Source organism: Neovison vison, chromosome 10 (genome assembly GCF_020171115.1).
Source record: "Neovison vison isolate M4711 chromosome 10, ASM_NN_V1, whole genome shotgun sequence".
NCBI classification, from domain to species: Eukaryota; Metazoa; Chordata; class Mammalia; order Carnivora; family Mustelidae; genus Neogale; species Neogale vison.
In genome coordinates this window covers 46,152,678-46,161,877 of record NC_058100.1, presented here as the reverse complement: position 1 = coordinate 46,161,877, position 9,200 = coordinate 46,152,678, and the positions used below count along the sequence as shown (strand labels likewise).

The window sequence follows — 9,200 nt, the reverse complement described above, 5'->3', positions numbered from 1 at the left end:
TTGTGATTTTAGACTGTAAATTCATTGTCTTATTACATTTATCAGCCTCTTATAAAGCTAGTGCTTTCTCTCAAACCCATATGCTTGATTAAAGAAATATCAAAGAAGTGTGGTCACAAGATTCGCTGATTCTTTTTTTTTTTTTTTTGGTAGATTTATGGGTTTTTTTTTTTTTTAAAGATTTTTTATTTATTTGTCAGAGAGAGAGAGGGAGCGCGAGCGAGCACAGGCAGACAGAATGGCAGGCAGAGGCAGAGGCAGAAGCAGGCTCCCCGCCGAGCAAGGAGCCCGATGTGGGACTCGATCCCAGGACGCTGGGATCATGACCTGGGCCGAAGGCAGCTGCCTAACCAACTGAGCCACCCAGGCGTCCCAGATTTATGGTTTTATTAACACAAATACGATACTCACATAAGCTTTCTGTCTGTTCATTTTCTTCGCTGCACAGCCTGGCAACAGGACTGGGGACTCTGATGGCCAGCTGGGCGTCTCTTTCCACAATGGCTTTGTGGCTCTTGAAGGAGACGCTGTGAGCAATCTCTACACAGTGAGATTTGTTGCACGTCAGTAGCACTTCAAGCTCCTTGACACTGTGGATGAGGAACTTCCAGAAGCCACTGGGCACCATGTGTTTTGGGTTTTTGGCTGTTCCCGTAACCAACGTTGGGCATCAAGATCTGGCCCTTGAATCTTCTGTGCTCCCTATCGTCAGTGCTTTTGGGTTTCTGCCGGTCCCACTTAATTTTGGCATATCTGTCTGACTGGTGCTGGAACTTCTTGGTCTTCTTTTTAATGACCTTGGGCTTCCCCAGAGGTCTGTAGGTGGCCATGATGCCAAGTAGGAAATGGCTGCCATTCCCGCAGGCAGAGCTGGGGAAGGACTCCTTGACTCCCATTTTCCTGTTAAGAGATACCAAATTAGTTTATATCTTACACTGAAAAATGATATTTTGTGCCTATCCTTCCCACCCCACCCTTGGAAGTCAATACTTTAAAATGCCTACATTATTTCCACTGGAGCTTTTAGTGATTTAGAATCATTCCTTGGTGGGACGCCTTGGTGGCTCAGTGGGTTTAAGGCCTTAAAACCTTCGGTTCAGGTCATGGTCTCAGGGTCCTGGGATCGAGCCCTGCATCAGGCTCTCTGCTTGGCGGGAAGCCTGCTTCCTCCTCTCTCTCTGCCTGCCTCTCTGCCTACTTGTGATCTCTCTCTCTGTGTCAAATAAGTAAAATCTTAAAAAAAAAAAAAAAGAATCATTCCTTGTATAAACCAAACTGCTTGAAGAGCCGTTTGCACTTCTCAAGAACACATGGAACAAAATGGCGCAGGAGGACAGGTACTCATAAAGTCCTGTAAGAACAACTACACTGGGCTGTCAGTCCCCTCGGAGACCTCAAAGAGCCCCAGAAATTCAGGTAAAAGTACAGAGGGTAAAAAAAAACCTTACCTTATTTCAACACATCTTAAAGAAGTTGGGTTGAAATACAAATTTCTTCTTGGAGCCTGAGGATAGATTTATTTATTTTCTTACTGTTTTCCAGTCTAAACGTACTGGTGCAGCAGCCAAGGTGGATAGCTCAGGAGGACCTCAAGAGAGAAAGTCTGGGGCTCTGGGGGTCTGTGTGGAGTCTGCTTCTGCAGGCTAGGTTTGAGAAGAGAGGGAAATCAGAAGTTGTCTGAGAGGCTATAATTCTATATCACTACCCAAGTACTACACGATTTGTTTTAAGATAGAGACTACAAATATGAAAGCCCTTTCACATTCATTCACCCCTGACACCTCTCCCAGACACTTGCACATATGTTATTGCCAACATTCACAACACGCCGTAAAACTTGACTATTTCGCACAAAGTAAAGGAACATTATGCTCCTATAAAGGATATAGACATTTTACGCCATTAAATGTGCTAGTTATTCTCCGAAAACTTGCTTATACATTTTAAATGGCAAATCTTCTTTTTTGTGGATAAACCTCAACAGAGTCCATGCACCATAAATTTCAAGTTAGTGTGGCTAACATCAATGGCCTTCGTTATGAATAAACTAGCGAATAATCTCTAGCAAGTGATCCCCGCCTGTGAGCCTATCCTTTCTATACGAAACCATTCAGAACTTACTGGATTCTCGCACCCCCATAAGAACACCATGATTTATTTCTCATTGGAAAGATCATTTTTTGAAGGTCTGTAACGATGAGAGAACTACTGGAGAAGCTTGCGTCTGCTGCTGCAGAGGATAGGATCATTTCTCTCTTTCCCTCACTTTCTTTTCTTCTATACTTACACTCTGGTTTCCAAAACCAACGGTACTTAAGAAAAAAAAAAAAAGAAAGAAAGAAAGAAAAAGAAAAAAATTAAAACAAAACTAAAAATCTATAATGGCCCTGCTTTGTAACTTGTTCCATATGTTTGACATGCTTCATAAAATAATTCCACATTAGTTTCCCTAGCCTAGTGTTTGGATCGCGACATCTGTTTTTTCCCTATGTTTGCATGATTTATTTTGGTGTCCATGTGAACTTGCTCTATAACAGTAACAGGAATTTGCTTAGATTCCCTTTTCCTAGAATGTCTCCTGGTGCCTTGCAGACCCATCAGGCTTCCCATCCAAGGAGATGTCACACAGTCTCTCTCAAACTAACTCCGGCACTTCCTAGTGTATGAACTCACAGAAGTCACTTGATCTCTCTAGACCTCAATTTTCACATCTGTAAAATGGAGATGGTAATAGTAACACCTATTTATAGGGTTTAGGGGAAGGCTTAAGTAAGTTATTATATGTATATACTTATTAAGCACTTCAGTAAGTTCCTGGCACATAGTAAGTATTCGTTTCTTTAGTTATTAAAGTCAAAGCACAAAGAAAGGCCTCCAAGAAATAAATTCCTTTTACTGGGGGGCCTGGGTGGCTCAGTGGGTTAAAGCCTCTGCCTTCGGCTCAGGTCATGATCTCAGGGTCCTGGGATTGAGCCCCACATCGGGCTTTCTGCTCAGCAGGGAGCCTGCTTCTTCCTCTCTCTCTCTAGAGCCTGCTTCCCTCTCTCTCTCTGCCTACTTGTGATCTCTCTCTCTGTCAAATAAATAAATAAAATCTTAAAAATAAATAAATAATAAACTCCTCTTACCCTTTTCTGGCCTTCATTTATTCATTCATTCGGCAAATGGTCATTAGGTACCGAAAGTTAAAATTATCACCAAAGGGGAGTCATATTGGTCACTGAGGCTAAAGGAAGTCAGTACTACTTTTATTTAAACTTTTGATGTGTTGTTCATCACAGATTTTTGCACTAATTTTGACTTTTAAAAATTATTGCATTACAATGTTATCTTGATTACTGGATAAAACATTACTATTTTTAATAACCTGATGGACCTTTCCCCTGTTAAATTTTATGCCCAAAGCACAGGTCTCACTTACCTCACTTGGTCCTGGCCCTGGAGAGTTGTGAGCAAAACACTCAGTCCCAGTCCTCACGCAATGAATGATAAGTGAGAGGAAAGATAGGCCTTAAGGAAATTTTCACAAAAATATGTAAATTCTTTCCACTAAAAACGCAAGAGTTTTATATTCTCCCTTGGGCTTGTAGCTGAGTGTAAATACATTTTTGAAATTAAGAGCTCAGCTTTTCAGTCATTCATTTTTCAATAGATAGAGGTGAACTGTCTACCATATGCCAGGCACAGCTCTGGCAACTAGGGCAGAGCAAAAGAGACACAAATTTCCACTTTTATAGAGTTTATATTCACATGTAGAAAAGAGACAATGAACAACACAAGTAAATAAAATAGACTATATGTTGTAGAGTGTTATATATTGCTAAGTTATAAAGAGAGAAAAAAATACATGAAAGGGAGAGGGAGAATGGAAAGAAAATTGAAATGTTAGGTAAGGGCCACTGGAATTGTGACCTTTGAGTGATGAGGTGGGGGAGAGTGAGCTAGATGGGGAGGGAGAGAGATACGTGGAGAAAGACAGTCCGTGCAAAGAGAGTGGTTAGTGCAGGGCAGGACTGAGAAGGGGAAATGTTCCTGAAGTGCTTAAGAACATAGGAAAGAGGCTGGTGTGGCAAGGAGAGAGTGATCAGGAATTTAGATCGAGAGAGTAATGGAGGGCTGATCATGGAGGACATTTTACATCATTATGAGTACTTCGTTTTGCACTCTGAGTAAGAGCAGAAATCACTAAAACATCCAAGTACAGGAATGATGAAGTCTGACTTAGGGTTAGCAGGCTCAGTCCAGGGCTGTGCTGAGGATGGATTGGTGGGGAACAAGTGAGGGAAAGGGACCAGTTAGGAGCCACTAAGCAACCCAGATGAGATGTAATGGAGGCTTGGAGCAGGATGGCGGCAGTGGAGGGGACATTCAGCAGTCAAATTCTGAGCGAACAGGTTTTGCTGTTGACTTGGATGTAGCATGAGACAGAAAGAGGAGCCTGGGTTAACTCAAGGTTTTTGGTCTATGCAACTGAAAGAAAGGAGTTTCCGCCAGCTGGAAAAGTAAAGACTGGACAGAAGCAGACCTGGGAGGGAACATCTAGGAGCTCAGTGTTGGACGTGCTTGTTTCAAGATGTCAGCAATCAGCCAAATGGATACGGTGCATAGCCACTGGCACATAGGTTTGAGTTCTAGAAATCAGGGTATTAGTCTAGTACTCAACTATGGAGAAAGTTCTAGCAAAGGAGACTGAGCTGGAGAAAATGAAGAGAGTATGGTGGCTTGACATCAAGTGAAGAAAGTATTCTGAGGAAGCAGGTGTGATGAACTTGCAGAAGCTGTAGACAGGTCAATAAGGTGAGGATTAAACATTGCTCACTGGAGTTAGCAAAGCAAAGTGACCTTGAAGGGACCAGTTAATAGAGCCGTGCTGATAAAGGCTGGATTTAGTGAGTTTGAAAGAAAAATGAGAGTTTGTAGAGAATTATTTTGAGTTTTGCTGTAAAAGGAAGATGAGAACTGGGGCAATGACTAGAAGGGAGAAGACATTCAGGGTGGGGTTTTAAATTTTTGTTTTGTGTTTTTAAAATGGGGGAATATTACCTTGATTGTATCATGAGACAGAAGACAAAGGTTGATGGCTTATGAGAAAGTGTAATGGTGGGGCACTTGGGTGGCTCAGTGGGTTAAGCCTCTGCCTTTGGCTCAAATCATGATCTCAGGGTGCTGGGATTGAACCCCTAGTCGGGCTCTCTGTTCAGCGGGGAGCCTGGACTCAAGAATTACCTCTCTGCCTCTCTCTGCCTGCCACTCTGCCTGCTTATGACCTCTCTCTCTCTCTCTCTCTGTCAAATAAAGAAATAAAATCTTAAAAAAAAAAGAGGTGTAATGGTAGTAGGTCTGATGATGATAATGATGATGATGATGTGTGTGTGTGTGTGTGTGTGTGTGTGTGTGTGTTGTGGGTTGTGAGAGGAGGGAGTAAAGATGATCTATGAGAGGCAAATAGGAATAAGGACAACAGTCCATGCTTCCTCCAAGCCAGTGGTCCAAGGAATGCAACTGGAGAACAGCATCCACTGGAGAGGGCTGCAAAGGAGTGGTGCCCTCAGGAGAGCCAGACTGGGTCAGACCCATTGTTTGCAAACCTTAGCACACACCGGGATCAGCTGAGGACTTGTTGAACTACAAATTTCAGAGCCCTACTTCAGGAGTGCTGTTTGGCAGATTGGGTGGGGGCTCTGAGAATGGGAAGTTCTAAGAGGTTCCAGGTGATGCTGACTCCGCTCTTCCTGGGAGGCCCAATCCACTGAGGGAGCCCAGGAAAGAGAAAGTACTGTTCCCAAAAGAGGCTCTTGAAGCTCAGTGGCTTTTAAAATTTGAAAGCAGCTCTAGCCTGGTCCATGTGAAATTCACTCCCAATTTCACTAATTTTTAAAACAGTGTTTACAAATTTATTATTAAACACAGTTCTACTTTCCCCATGGTCCTTTATACTATTTATAAGAATGTCCATTTCAGGGGTGCCTGGGTGGCTCAGTAGGTTAAAGCCTCTGCCCTCGGCTCGGGTCATGATCTCAGGGTCCTGGGATCGAGGCCCACATCAGGCACTCTGCTCAGCGGGGAGCCTTCTTCCTCCTCTCTCTCTGCCTGCATCTCTGCCTACCTGTAACCTTTGTCCGTCAAATAAATGAATAAAATCTTTTAAAAAAATGTCCATTTCAAATAGTGTAGATATAATTACATTATTGCAGGTTAAGAGGAGAAATGTATGCTTTCTTAATCCTATTTCTAATATTTTTATCCCCTCTCTTATTTCATCTCTTCCTTTGAATCTATTCAATCCATCTTGGAAACATTTGACTTGGAACCTGCTTACGTATTCGTGCATTTGTTCAATAGGTATTTACTGAGCACGTCTAAGTACTAGGCTCCATTACAGCCCTTAGAATACGGCAATGAACAGAAGACCCTGGCCTCTGGAAAGCCACACTCCAGTTCAAAGAGAAACAGGCAATGAACTAATAAATGCAAATAATAATTCAGGTGGTGATAAGTTTTACAAAGACCAAAAACATAGCAGGAAAGGGGGATTGGGCTGCACTGAAAAGTAGGGTAGGTAGGGAGGGAAGTTCTCACCAAGAAGGTGATATTTCGGCAAGAACAGGAAGGAGGTAGGGAAGTGAGATACCTGGGGAGGAGTATTCCAGCCAGGAAATGAAAGGCTCCAAGATTGGTGTACACCTGGCAAATTTAAAGAAAAGCAAGGAGTGGCAGAGGGGCAATGTGGAAGGCTGGGACAAGGGCTCATGTAAAAGTCTGGTAGGCCAGTGAGGTAGTTTTGGCTTTTCTCTGTGTGAATTGGGAAGCCAGTGGAGGGTTTAAAGCAGTGACCCATATGACCTGGCCTGCATTTAAAATGGGTCCCTCTGGCAGTTGTCTTGTGAATAGTGTCCAGGGAGTAGAGTGATCGTGAGGAGGAGTCATTCGTGAAAACTCAGGCAGCGGATGACAGGGGCCTGGAGGGTGACCGCAGTGCAAGTGTTCAGAAACACTGGGATCCTGACTTTCAAAGGCAGAGCCAACAAGCTTTGCTGAGGGATCCGATGTGGAGTGTGGAAGGAAGAGTCGAGGATGACTGGACACTTTAAAGCTTTGCTGGCTAGAGTTGCCATCTACTGAAAAGCAGAGTATTCTGGAATAAAAATATGAATTTTGCATCTTTATTGAGATGGTATTAAAAGTGATGAGATTAGATGAAGTCATCTGGGAAGTGAGTGAGTGATGAGTGTGGATAGAGAAAGGAAGTGATCTGACAATGGAACCTGGGCGTTCCAGGATCCTAGAGTATGGAGTGAGAAGCAGCCAAAACACACACACACACACACACACACACACACACCCCTAAAACAAACAAACAAACAAACAAACAATCAATCCAGGGAGTGGACCTGAGGTGGGAAAACTAGGGGAGCACAGTGCTTTGAAGCAAAGTAAAAAGTCTTCAAGAAGGAGGGAGTAGGGAAGCCTGGGTGGCTCAGTGGGTTAAAGCCTCTGCCTTCATCTTGGGTCATGATCTCAGGGTCCTGGGATTGAGCCCTGAAATGGGCTCTCTGCTCAGCAGGGAGCCTGCTTCCCTCTCTCTCTCTGCCTACTTGTGATCTCTGTCTGTCAAATAAATAAATAAATAATAATAATAAAGAAGGAGGGGGTAATGGATACCTGTACTCATTTGGACTATTTGCTCTGTAGGCTCATTATGTATGTGTTTTTTTCTGGGATGCATAGTAAAATATACCACATTGCAATGACTGAGGTCCAAATTCATGCAATCACATAAAACACAGAACTGTGTTATTACACAATAAATGAAAAATAACCAATTAGTATATACTTTCACAAATGAACAAGAGTTAAAATAGTACAATTTCTATGGTACAAATCTGACTAACAGAACTGAGGAAATTGCTAAACTTTAAGAAGCACTCACTTCCTCACTCCTCATCTTCTGCACAACAGTGAAGAAACATACGCTGCCTGATAACGGTGGAGATTCTCCAGCTGATCTCCAATCTCATTATCATGGGATTGTACTTTATTTTCACTGGATTCCTGGGTTAGTTCCACTAATTCACATTCCTACGTTTTTAGGATTTTTTTTTTTTAATCTGTTTGATTCTTCTGAAGAACTTTCTAGAAGAACTTTCTTTGGGTACTTACATGTTTGAAAAGAACACCTGATCATTAACTTGGCATCCTGATGCATCATTCTTTTTTTTTTTTTTAAAGAATTTATTTATTTATTTGATAGAGATCACAAGTAGGCAGAGAGGCAGGCAGATAGAGAAGGGGGGGGGAAGCAGTCTCCCCACTGAGCAAAGAACCTGATTCCAGGACCCCGAGATCATGACCCGAGCTGAAGGCAGAGGTTTAACCCACTGAGCCACCCAGGTGCCCCCTTGTTGCATCATTCTTATAGGTAATCAAGTCCTCAAGTTCAAATCATTCTTCAGAGCAAGGAGGTCTATTGTTACCGGTAAGGATGACATGATCTTTTCATTTTACATTGTGTTTTCCCCTCTGAGAGCTTTCTGTCACTTTTTTAATCTTTGTTGTTGTCTAGGTTCTTCTCTGTTCTACATACTCTTCAGTGGTCCCCTTTCAATATAAAAATTCATGTAACTCTTTTTTTAGTTATTGAAGTATACTTGATAGACAATCTTATATTAGTTTCAGGTGTGCAACATATTAAAAACTCATGTAATTCTTGAGTCCTGACAAAATTGTCTTCTATTATTTCTTTGATAATTTTTTACCTTTTCTTTTCTCCATTCCATTTTTCTGGAATTTCTATGAATTCATTTTTCATTTCTATGAATGTTAAAGCTCAATACTGATTCTCTGTAACTTAATTTTTTTAAATATATTTTCTATGTTTCTATACTTTTTACTTTCAGAATGATTTTTTTTTAAGATTTTATTTATTTATTTGACAGAGAGAGATCACAAGTAGGCAGAGAGGCAGGCAGAGAGAGAGGAGGAAGCAGACTTCCCATGGAGCAGAGAGCCCAACGTGGGGCTCGATCCCAGGACCCTGGGATCATGTCCTGAGCCGAAGACAGAGGCTCCAACCCACTGAGCCACCCAGGCACCCTTCAGGGTGATTTTTGAGAGATCTATCTACCAACACTGATTTCAAATTTTGTGTAAGTCACGTGCTTGATTTTTAAAGTTGTCTTTCTTGCTTTTGGATTTTCCCT

General features: G+C 42.2%; 1 pseudogene; it reads right to left on the bottom strand.

Moving 5' to 3' along the window:
• Nucleotides 1–316: 316 nt before the first annotated feature.
• LOC122918137 lies at nucleotides 317–830 on the bottom strand (annotated as a pseudogene).
• Nucleotides 831–9,200: the final 8,370 nt, after the last annotated feature.